A 12,295-nucleotide genomic window follows, 5' to 3' on the forward strand; every position below is an offset into this window, starting at 1 on the left:
GGAAGACATTGCAAATGTACTTGGATTTTAGGTCGCAAGCCACCCAAAACTTGATCCCAAACTTGTCAGGTTTACTTGCAATATACTGCAGGAAACAGCACCGAGTCTTTGATGGGAAAAGCTGTTCATCAACGGTGATATGTAGACCAGGGTTGTAGCACGTGATGCAGTTGGTGACAAATGATCCCCACTGTTAAAGATATTCTATTATCAAAGTACTCAGATGCAATGAAATATCACTCAGACACTTAGAGCAGTTTTAAACGTGCACGGGTGAGAGACTCAGGGAGAGACTCACACACCTCCTTGGTGCAGTCTGGCTTTATTTATACACATCATGAAGCATACAAAAAAGGAAATATCATCCTTATCTTGTCAAGAAAACAGGTGTGGTTTATCAAAAAACTTTGTGTTCTCTACAAGGTTGTTTCTTACTCGTGGGTGGCGGTTTCCTGCTAGTGTGAAGGCAAACAGTGACAATGTGAAGGCAAAGACTGATAATGTGAAGGCAAGCAGTTTCCGTTATAAAGTAGGGAGCCAGCAATTAAAATATGCAGCTGGTTGAGTACAGAACAGAAATATAAACACTCTTAGCTGATTATTATATGAATAATAAAACCTTTAAAAGCAAAAATACTCTGACATTCCCTCCTGTTGTTTAGATTTCTCACATGACAGTACTGTTATTTTTGTCAGTTCATAACCTCTTGTCTAAACATTTTCGGTTTGAACGTCATAAAACAGTCCTGTGTTCAATTAGACTAAACATTACTGTATGGATCATCTTTCAAAATTTCTTCCATTTGAGACATCATCACATAAGCATTGATAAAAGTTGTCACCATGTTTGATACCATTTTCTTCAGACAGGGTACTACACATGTTGTGAAAACACATAACAGTAAAAGCAAAAATGCTATTCCAACAAGTCCTTTAATCAGAAGGGACTTTCATGAACCACCTAGTAACCATGTCAACCAATCATCAGTGCTTGTGACATAGTCTTGTTGTTCAGCATCTTTAATCTTTCTCAAGGTGTTCAAAGCGTCGGTCATGTTTTGTGAGTGTATGTTGTCTGGGATGTATGTACAACATGTAGTGTCAAACAATACACACAAACCTCCTTTTTCAGCTAGAATCATGTCTAGTGCGACTCTGTGTTGCATCACTACAATGCGTATTGCGTCGATTTCTTCATTTTGCGCTTTGTTGATTTTCATTGAAGCATTTAGGAACAGTCCAAATCGATAGTCAAGTGTCTCGATCCTCAGCATGTTTTTCCCAACTCCTACCCAAGGGAACAAGGAGTGGAGGACTTTCTGACCATCAGTCCATAGTTTGAAGTTCTTGGGCACATCTGATCCATAGATTGAGTCATGTGGCATTACTTCAGTGACTTCAGCAACTTCACGTTTTGCTCTTGACGTGTGTGTCTCTGCTGTGATCTTGAAGGTGTGGTACTGGTGCACACAGACCGGTGGAGTTCGGTGGGAGCATGAAGTAGGTTTTAGGCCCGCAGGCCCAAGCGGCTCCCTGGACCCAGAAAGTTCCATTTTTGAAGGTGTGTATTCCTTTGGATTGGGTCAGGTCAAGTGTCTGTGTGCAGTTGCGGTTTCGTCCAAGTTTCCTGTTTCCATCGGAGAAGTTGAAACACATTGGGTGCTGTATGTCCGGCGGCAAAACTATGGCGAATGATTTGTTTTTTGTGTTGTTGGCTTTGACGTTTACCCAATGTTTTTCGTTGCAGGTGTAGTTCCAGTTCGTCAGATTGTAGGCACAAGGGGTTTTCTGTTCAATTAGAATACGTCGTTGTGAAAGTGGTTTCGTGACACGTTTGACGTCTGTGTCACTACACCATGGAATTAGGTCTTCTTTCTTTGTGCTTTGACCTTTTAGGGTCAGTCCTGTTGCCATCAAATCTCTGCGTGTGCAATTGCCAGTTGTTGCTTTGTTGAACACACACATCGCTTCGTCAAGTTCAGGTGCCTTTCCATATATTGTTGCGTGTACGGCTGTTGTTGGCATATGTGAACATACATAGCATTCCGTGCTGTTGTCGGTGCGTGTTCTATCATACACATATCTATACCACGCGTTGTTCATCCATGGGTGGTTATGGTCTTGGTTCAGGTCACGCAGATGCGAATTATCATGTGTCCATCTTTTTTGCAGGTGGTGTTGTTTATTTCCTCTCATCTGGGTGAGTGTTAGTAGGCTCACTAGGAGCGCAATGCTGGCCACTAGGAGGACAAGTGTCTTCATGATGACCAGGCACACCTAGACTTCTGGTGAGTAGACTATTGGCGAGAAGTAAAAAAGGGCGGGATATACCCAATCAGCCCTTCCCTTCACCAATAGATCACCTAGAAGCCAGGGGAGCCGGCGTCTAAGCGTCTGGATTGTCACTCACTTTTTTACAGTGGCTGTGGTGGATCCAAGATGGTCTTTCTGCTATTTTGCAGGCGGTGGGTGTGGTAAGTAGGACTTGGTATGGGCCCTCCCACCTTGGTGAACTCCAATTCTTTCTCTGGAGTACTTTGATCAGGATCCAATCACCTGGTTGTAACCTGCAAGACACTGGAGAGAAATCACTCGGCAGTTGGTTGTTTAACACAATCTCTTTATTTTCAAACAGTTTAGTCATCCATTCTGCTAGGGTAGTTTCCCTTATTGATTTATTAATAGGTTCACTGGTAATTGGCAATGGAAACGCTCTCCCGTGGATGATTTCAAAAGGTGTAAGTTTCTGAGAACCTTGTGTTATTCTCATCCACATCTTTACTAGGCCTAGACATTCAGGCCATGGTCTTCCTGTTTCTTCCATGCATTTTCTTAATCTCTGTTTTATTGTGCCGTTAGTTCTTTCCACTAATCCTACGCTTTGTGGGTGATATGCACAGTGATGTTTGATGCTAAATCCTAGAGCTTCAGAGACTTTGCTGATGATGTCATTAACAAAATGTGTTCCATTGTCTGACCTTATCAGACTGGGAATGCCATATGTGGGGATGAAGTGATTGCATAAACACTTTGCCACTGATATTGCATCTGCTCTTTTTACTGGATAGATTTCTGGCCATTTTGAAAATACATCTATAATTACTAGAGCATATCTTGATGCTTGGCATTCGTTAAGTTCAATAAAATCCATGTGGGTTTCCTTGTGAGTTGTGTTGTTTTTTTTTGTTTTTTGACAGAATAGGCATGTTCTTACAAATTATTCGCTAAAGTTTCAAAATTTATAGTGTGTATTGCATTGTTTATCTATACTATATCTCCCTCCTGTTGACACAGGTGTTTACCTCATGTGTCACTACAACCGCTGTCCTGTGTAATGACTCTGTTAATATAGGTTTTCCATCACAGACCATTAAGTCATCTTTCAGTTTACTCCACATTTCAGCCACTTGTTTTGTTCAGTGATTGTTGCAGCTTGTTGTTCGGTTTTTAGTACATCAAGTGGTATTTGTAGGCAGTAGTTGGTTTCTAGTAGCTCTGCCGATTGTTTGCAGCCTGTTTTGCTGCTTGTTCTGCAAAATTATTTCCTTTTGTGACAATATAATTGTCTTTTTGATGTGCTCCACATGTGCACAGTGCCAATTGTTTTGGCAAGGTGATCACTTCCAGCAAGATTTTTTTTTTCTTCTCTATAGATGGAACATTACATTCTCACTTGAGGCATTTTTAGATAATTTCTAGTTTTTCAAATAATTCACACATCTCACACATCTTACATATTTTAAACAAGTATTGTCACGAATTTGTTTCCAAATCAACAAAATAAAATAATCAAACAAAACCGAAAACATACATGAGTCAGGACCCAAAAAGAAAAATGCTGCTACTGAAACAGAGCAGACATGTGAGGGAAAACTGAGCTCACAGACAGCTGCATGTGTTGGCTTTTATGCAGCTTCTGCTCTAAAAACAAATAAATAAAAAATAAAAGAAAATGTGTAACATGCTCATCAACTTAGCGGTGTCCACATATTTAATTCAGCTTCACAATCCTGTAACTTTAGCTGTTGTCTACAGGGTTTGGCTTATTAGTTGTTACTATAGATGTGCTCTATATCTCAGTAATATTTTATCCAGGTTTTCAAGCATGTCAAGTGCCTCTATGCACCTAAGTAGTTTAGATATTTCCTTTATTTTCTTCATCTCCTATGTCATTATACTGAGTTTGAGCAAACCTTAAGCTTGATGCAGACTACTTCATAACAATTGTCCATCTCACATCATACTGACTAGGTTACTTCTTATTATTATCATCTTTTTCTTTCCATATAATAACAACAGTATATTACAACATTTTATCAGTGTATATAAAAGTGTATATTACTATACTACTACTGAGCCAATTTAATAGTTGGGATCATCTTACTCAGCAAACAGATAACTTAGAATTCATCCAATCTGTACAAATTTGCTTCTTCTCTGAACAGGTTTGTGCCTACTTTTTAGACTGGTCTTCTGTTTGCCTCATCTCAGATCCAACCTTCGGTCACTTTCATTCTTTCTGTTGCATGTCTAACCAAGCAATTTATTATTATATATTTTATATTTTATTTTGTGTCCATCAAGGGCTTCGGGTGATCTGCAGCTTCACCTTTTCCCAAGCTGGAGACATTTACTTTTTCACACACTTTCCTTGGCTGACCAATGACACAGCCTTAATGTACCTTATGCATCTCTCTATTTTATTTAAAAGGTTTTCGTGTGAATTATTTCCTTTTATTTATTTTATACATTCTGGGCATGAACGTCTTGCCAACTATGTTTCATTGTTAATATAAGTTTACAGGTTGTTATCCTTCCTATTATTAGTTTCAATACATTAAAAATAAGTTCTAATGTAATTTTGTCTTTATTTATTTTATTTTTGTACTTCTTATATTTATATCTATTCGTTGAGGTCTGTTTCCAACCTTTTTAAACTACTTTGATCTCTAGTTTTCACTTAATAAGGGTTTTATCAGTCACTGCAGTTTGTCCGGCGCCTGGACATTTTTCTCTAGCCACTGCTCGTCAGCAGTGAGTTTTGTTGATTTATTACCCATTTTTCTTTCTTATTATTTTTATTAGCTCATAGATATATTTACGTTTACACACACACATACACACCCGTGGTGCTTTCTCTGGCACGAGGAATGGGAGAGGCTATTGACACGGCCTTCTACTTTCAAGCTAGCCTTGAAAGCGGTGTCAATTTTATGTGATGAAACACAACCTTTTCCCGTTCCACCAGAACTCGAGCAACCAACGGTAAACAATTCGGTGGAGTAGTTCAGCCTCCTTAATGTGCTGTAAAATCAACTTACTCCACCAACAAAACAGTAAAACAACAGATTATACGCGTAATGAGTTTTTTATTCTGGGCAACACTGTGTCTTTCTACATTGCTCCAAGCCCTCTTTCAGGCGAGCTGCTTCGTAACCTCTACGAGTCCTTTTTCAGACGAGAATGTTACTTAATTAATCTGTCATACATTGACGGGAAACTATTTAATGTATAGACCACAGGTTGCCTCAGTCGTTTTGCGCAAGATGTGAGTGAGTGCTAAATATTCACCTGAGTTATTGTGTGGTTGCTTTGGTTTCCTTCATCAACCCCTGAAGTCGTGGACCTCTTATAAGAACGCTGGCCAGAACCCGAACGTCACGTCTCTGGACTTTATCCTCTGCCTGGAGAGGAGTCGACAGCGTGGGCTTCTCACGACGTCAGGACTTGACGAAGGTCTCCTATTGGAGCATTGAAAAAATATCAATGTCCAATCCGGCTCGAAGGACCAATTAAATGTTAAAGATATTCTATTATCAAAGTACTCAGATGCAATGAAATATCACTCAGACACTTAGAGCAGTTTTAAACGTGCACGGGTGAGAGACTCAGGGAGAGACTCACACACCTCCTTGGTGCAGTCTGGCTTTATTTATACACATCATGAAGCATACAAAAAAGGAAATATCATCCTTATCTTGTCAAGAAAACAGGTGTGGTTTATCAAAAAACTTTGTGTTCTCTACAAGGTTGTTTCTTACTCGTGGGTGGCGGTTTCCTGCTAGTGTGAAGGCAAACAGTGACAATGTGAAGGCAAAGACTGATAATGTGAAGGCAAGCAGTTTCCGTTATAAAGTAGGGAGCCAGCAATTAAAATATGCAGCTGGTTGAGTACAGAACAGAAATATAAACACTCTTAGCTGATTATTATATGAATAATAAAACCTTTAAAAGCAAAAATACTCTGACACCCACACACTGGAAATTGCAGCAAACTTGTCAGTCTTTGCTCGATCACTGCGGGTGGACTTGTCATCAAAGCGTAGGTGTTGCATGATGTCTTGGAAGCGGTTTCGTGCCATAGTTCCAATTATCTGTGGGTTTCCCAGGTTTGCTGACCAGCAGTCATTTACAGATGGAACCCTGTAAACCCCCCGCAAGATCACAATTGCAATAAATGCCATTAGTTCAGGGAGGTCCATGAACCAATGAACATGCTCCGTTTGCTGTGCATGTTGAATAGTCCATTCTTGAATGCTATGAAGCATGTCAAGAGTGATGAAACACAGGAAGCTCTGAAGGCGAGTCGAGATACTTCTCCTGGCCTTAGCCGTTGGCTCTCCATCTGCAGCGTACGCTTCTATTGGGGTGAAAGGGAGACAGGTCCCCACATGTTCTTCACGCCACACTGTGCCATCTTTCGCTGTCTCAGTCCCCAAACAAGCTCTCTTTTTCGGTGGAGAAGCAGTCTCCTCATCTGCAGTGTGAACAAATTCAAATTGTGAGCAAAATGGGAAGGTCAAACAAAATCACAAATGCATGCATAGATACTAATTATAATTCCAGTATCTCCTCCTCTGTATCAGAATAATGTCTGAAATATCTTACTTACTAACTACATCCACTTACTTGTTTGAAATGAAAAAGGAAATAACATGAAATGAAACTAACCGGAAGACTGATCAGACAGCTCTGAGTCCGAATCCGGCTGAACTTCTAGGTCTTCTCCATCCGAAAAAGTAGTAGAAACTGCTGGTTCATAACATTTTCAAGCGACAGTGTGTAACAGCCTATATGGCAGTTTGTGATATAATCTATTGATTCATGCAGCTGGATACAGAAATGTTCAACTTCTTCTAGTTCTTCAACATGAATCCCCCAACAACATTTACATAAAGGAACAAGTTGCATTCAGTTTTGTGCTGGAAACATTATCAACTCCAACATGTCACACATCATTTATTGACACTCTGAAGCACAGTATAGTACAGCTGAAGTGTTCAATGAAGAGTTCCCCCTTTCTGCTTGGGGTGGAACAGCAAGCTCAACCTTTGTGTGGGTTCTTTGTTGTTAAGGTTTTTTAGCTTGCCACAATATATTAAATACATTACTTGCAGATTTGAACATAATGAAACAAAGTAATTTTGCTGTGTCCTTAAACATGTGAAGAAAAAAGATGTTTTTCATGACTATTTCACAAATTGTTATGAGACTGGGCTGATTTTAGGTTTGCAAGACTCTCTGCCCTTTGAGTCAATGACTTATCCCTTTTTATTTTATTTAGTTTTAACTTAAAAAAAAAACAGCTCTCTTTCACCCAGTTAAATTGATTCCTTTCTTGTGCGACGCCTCGAAGTCAAGCCTCTAGCAAAAGACAGTAAGGGCCAAACATATCCAGCGTGATCACAAAGGCACACGTGACTGTCACCGAACACTAAATATTTCTTCACCAGTGTTTTTCAGAATGCAAACAAATGCTTTAAATTCCTCCTTTGAAAACATCTGAGTGAAGCACTGCCGCATTGAGAGCTGCACCCTGCGTGGGCCTTTCACTTATTCTCACTCTCTCTTTGCTACCCAGTCTTTCATTATCTATGTGAAAATGTCAAATCCCTCAGCTCTGCAGGAGGAAGTTATGCCACACATGGCACCGGCTCATCAAGAATCATGACCCACGCTAAATTGTTAACCTAATTTTAGGTTCACGTTTCTGGCCATACAGGTCATTTCCACATTCTAAATAGGAAGATAAAGTAAACATTATAAACAGTGCTATCTTATTGTTATTTTGTTCTTCAGAGTTTTGCACCCTATTTCAGCTGCTGGAATCATAAACCAGGCAGGGGCAAACTTGACCTTTGGTTCTGAAATTGGAGAAGTTAGTCTATGACTACAAAGGGACCTAATTCCTCTTATTCCCTTTAATAGAGTCTGAGAGACAAAAAGTGACAAAGCCAGCTGAGCACAGACTAGAGCAAGACAAAGTTTTCTAAAGTACTGTCCTTTTCAAAGAGTCTGCTTTTACTAATATACATAAAACACATGTATTGTTAAAGAGAGCAGTATGAAAAAAAGAGACAGTGACAGTGTAATATGATGAAGACCTGTGTTATATGTCTAAATAAACTGTGGACTCAATTTAATAAACTATCAGCTCTGATCATTTTCTAATTGTGGATGTTGGTTTACGTGCCAGCAGTGCATGCACAATGCTTTTGACTTGCAGTAATTCACTTCTTCTAAGCAGTAGTTTCTTCTGTACTTAAAAATAAAATACATCACTCAGCTCAGTAAGAGTCAGTGTAATGTAGTTGTCATTTACAGTCGCACTGTCCTCGCCTCCTCAGCTCTCTGTTTCACCAATTCCTCTATTGTACGTCTATTCCAGAAATCCCACTGTGTGCACACCAGTGCTGGTCAAATTACTTGAAAAAAGTAATCAGTAACTAATTACTGATTACTTATTTTCAAAAGTAATTAATTACTTAGTTACATTTTAAAAACACAATTTACAACCTGAATAGGTGAAAATAGATCTTTCAGCCCAATTCTACTTTTTCTGCATAATCCATCATACAAAATGTAATCAAATGGAAAAGTCTCTTTTTAAAACTTGTTTTATTAGTTTTAATCTTTTAACTTTATGCATCAAGCAAACATTTAATTATATGCAACATTCTCTGACTGGAAGAAATTTGTTTAATATTTAAACCTATTTTCTACACATTCCAGCACATAAAATATTTTTTTTGTGTGTGTTTACACTCACTCTTTTAAAGATGCAAGTAAAACACAGCAGAAAATAAATAAAATCAAAGACTAGCGGTCCTTTTGCTCTATTTTCACCTGTAAAGCAGGAGTGGGGTAGGCGGAGGTTTTCCCTGGTGCAGGTGTGCCGCGGCGGTCAGTTGAAGAATCCACGATTTTCTCTGTGAATTTCCCATTGCGTGGTAGCGCACTCGGTGCTTGCTTGGAAGTTTAGGGGGTTTTTTTCGCTGTAAAAAGAAGTTTTCTTCCCACGCACAACGGACACTAATGCTTTTGTCACTTGTTATGGAATCAAGCTCAAAATAAGGTCAGTACTGCCACGCTTTAAACGCTGCACGCTCATACTCTCTCCGCACTCGATATATTATCCATTGTTGATCTGCAGACAGCTGTTGTCACGAACGTCGCACTTGCTTACGTCACTGTCATGAGACATTCTTGCAAAAAAATCACGGTTTCAGTAACGCAGTAACGCAGCGTTCCTACGGGAAAGTAACAGTAATCTAATTACCGTTTTTGCAATAGTAATCCCTTACTTTACTCGTTACTTGAAAAAAGTAATCGGATTACAGTAACGCGTTACTGCCCATCTCTGGTGCACACACAGAGCAGAGTTAAAAAGAGAAAGGCAAAGTGAGCACTACTGACATTGTCGAGACCTAGTTACATTACTGTAATTACATCAAATTGGTCTTAATCTGTCCAAAGCCAAAGATGGATAGAGGTCTCCCCCAAACTTCTAACAGGTCAAAAGATCTGTGTTTTTAAATGTACCAAACCAGAGAAAGGACAACAGAGGAGACTGCCATTGTCTGTACCCTAGACTTTGCCACTGTGTCAAGCATCTCCCTGTATAATCAGAGTAAACAATGTGATGCAATACAACATCCTTGCAGCAACTCCTGACACTTAACTGCAATTTCGCTGCTCAGGGCAGTTCACTCGTGCATGTGACAGAAATACACTCGTTGAATCACTGAAGAGATTCGTTCTTCAGAGGTGTAGTGGTCAAATTGTCCCTGTCATTAACTGCAGACACAAAGACACTAAATACACATCCCAAAAGAAACTCTTCTTAATGTTTAGAAATGATTGGAAAAGAACTCAAACGGTTGTCTGTCTTTTGTCGTGGTTATTTTTGGCATGCTCCCAGGCTTTCTCCAGACCTCTCTCATTCCAGTGTGTTCATTCTGTTAAAGCTTCTGGCATATGGCATTATTTGATTTCAGTGTTGTAACACTATGATGTGTCATGGCAATAATGGCTTTTCAAGTTGTCACACCTGTAAACGATCACATGGTGTTACATATAAACTGCAACCTGCAGGGTATATTTTTCTTTTAATTCATAAATAGTATTTCATGGAACTGAACATCTTAAAAGCTCATTTATGATTTTTGACAGTATGTTTTTTGAGATATATATGCTAAAGTTCTAATGAGTAAGTGTGCACTTTGTTTGTGTTCTGTGCAGTAGTAGGTGGTAGTAAGCCCTTGTGTGGTTTCACATGCTTAAGATTTGTGGGACATAAACTCCATCCAAAATGTCTGGCACTAATTTGAGAAATTAGGGTTATATTCCTGAAGATCTCTTCAGTTCTTGGGGGAAACCAGGGCTGAATTTCAGGAATGTTTAGGAATACCTTTTCATATGGGTGCTGCTGGGAGCAATACTGCTTTGCTTTAATCAAATATTTTAAATACGCTACTCACCACACACCCAAGTAATGATTAGGTATAGCCTGTGGAATTTGCCTACACCTTCTCAGTGAGTCCAAAACACTGAAAGAAATCCAGTTCCATCAAAATAGTCCCTTGTCAGTTTCAGGAGCTTTCTGAGCCAACACATATGGAGCACACTGGAGACTGCTAGCAGGCATTACTGAAGCACTCTTCAGGTGCCTCTGATTGTATATAGTCCGACACATTACAGGTCATTAGGACGACCAGGAAGATGTTCAACAGGTGGCAGCTCAGAATTAGGCAACTTCTGACACTTACCATATGACACCTTTGAGCTTACTATGGTATCTTTATCAGTCTGGGAATCACGACTCACTACTTTGGTCAAGCAAAGACCTTTCAGCTTGGAGCGTGCTTGCTGCTTAAGTTTTAATTTCAATGCCTAGCAACAAGGTAGCAAGGTTGGTAGCAGAAGAAACAAAGTTTAGCCTTGGGTCTTGAACCCACAACACTCCCAACCTTCGTAACTGTTGCGCTGCTAGCTCTTCAAGGTAGAGTATGGTGAGAGGGGAGGTCATATTTTGCTGCATTTATGATGTAAGACCAGCATACTGAGTATAGCGAATCATACATTAAACAGTCTATACAAACTTACACCTATTCTTAACTACATAAAACATTACTGGCAGTTTTAGATTGCTAACAGATGCAGATACACTGCTTGGTCACGTTCTTTGGTGCTTTGGTACTCACTAGGAAATTAGTGAGTACCAAATCTCAGAAAAAGAAGTGTTCAATAACAGCTGATTCTCACATTTGTTTCTATTACTGGTTTCTTAGGTATTAATATTTTAGCAGTAAAGGACACTTTTGTTATTTCCAAAAACTGAAGAACCAACTTCACATTACTGGTCAGTAAACTAAAATTAACTAACTGGTTTGCTTCACATCATGCACTAATTTCTCATTGGTATTTCTCCTGATCCTTGTGGTCTCTTTATATTTTTTACATATTTAGAGTCTAAACTTCTGTTTGCATCTTTCTGAATGCTGATATTTTTAAACTTGTGCAAACTTTATTGCAAAAAAGACTTTTTTTTAAAATAAAAAAATTTGTTTTTGCTTCATTGCTTCAGTTTTATTGCTTCATTGTCATACGAGTTCTATCCTGCAAGCTGTAGCCAGCATCAATTTTATAATGTGAAGAGTTACTTAACCTGTTAAGCCCCCAGCGGTTTCTGAACTTCCTGCTCGAAAATGAAATGCCCAAAATAAATGGAGTATTTCTCGAGTATTTGTGTGCAATTACAAACTCTGTGTATAAATCTTGGTATTAAGATAAAGCTAACACTTGTGAGATTTCATCAGAGGTGTAAATAGTACTTTAAATGTTACTATGTCAAAGTTACTGTGACTCAAACATAGAAAAAATTAGAATTTTTATTTTCTTCGCCTAATTTTTAAAAGTATTTTATAGCATATAATGCCTTTGAAAATGCACACATTTAAATCCAGAAAACCACGTAACTGCTCTTTTAACTGTTTGATGTGTCTACTTTGTTTGG

The 12,295-nt window shown here is 38.9% G+C and overlaps 1 long non-coding RNA gene across 1 annotated transcript; it reads right to left on the reverse strand.

The window, feature by feature from the left end:
- Positions 1–253: 253 nt before the first annotated feature.
- Positions 254–6,244, reverse strand: LOC143420276 (uncharacterized). The gene is made up of 2 exons (XR_013100083.1): positions 5,572–6,244; positions 254–2,577 (listed from the first exon to the last, which is right to left on the reverse strand). It is a non-coding gene; the product is annotated as an uncharacterized LOC143420276 (long non-coding RNA).
- Between the last annotated feature and the right edge of the window lie 6,051 nt (positions 6,245–12,295).

The sequence above is a fragment of the Maylandia zebra genome, linkage group LG9 (assembly GCF_041146795.1).
Source record: "Maylandia zebra isolate NMK-2024a linkage group LG9, Mzebra_GT3a, whole genome shotgun sequence".
NCBI lineage: Eukaryota > Metazoa > Chordata > Actinopteri > Cichliformes > Cichlidae > Maylandia > Maylandia zebra.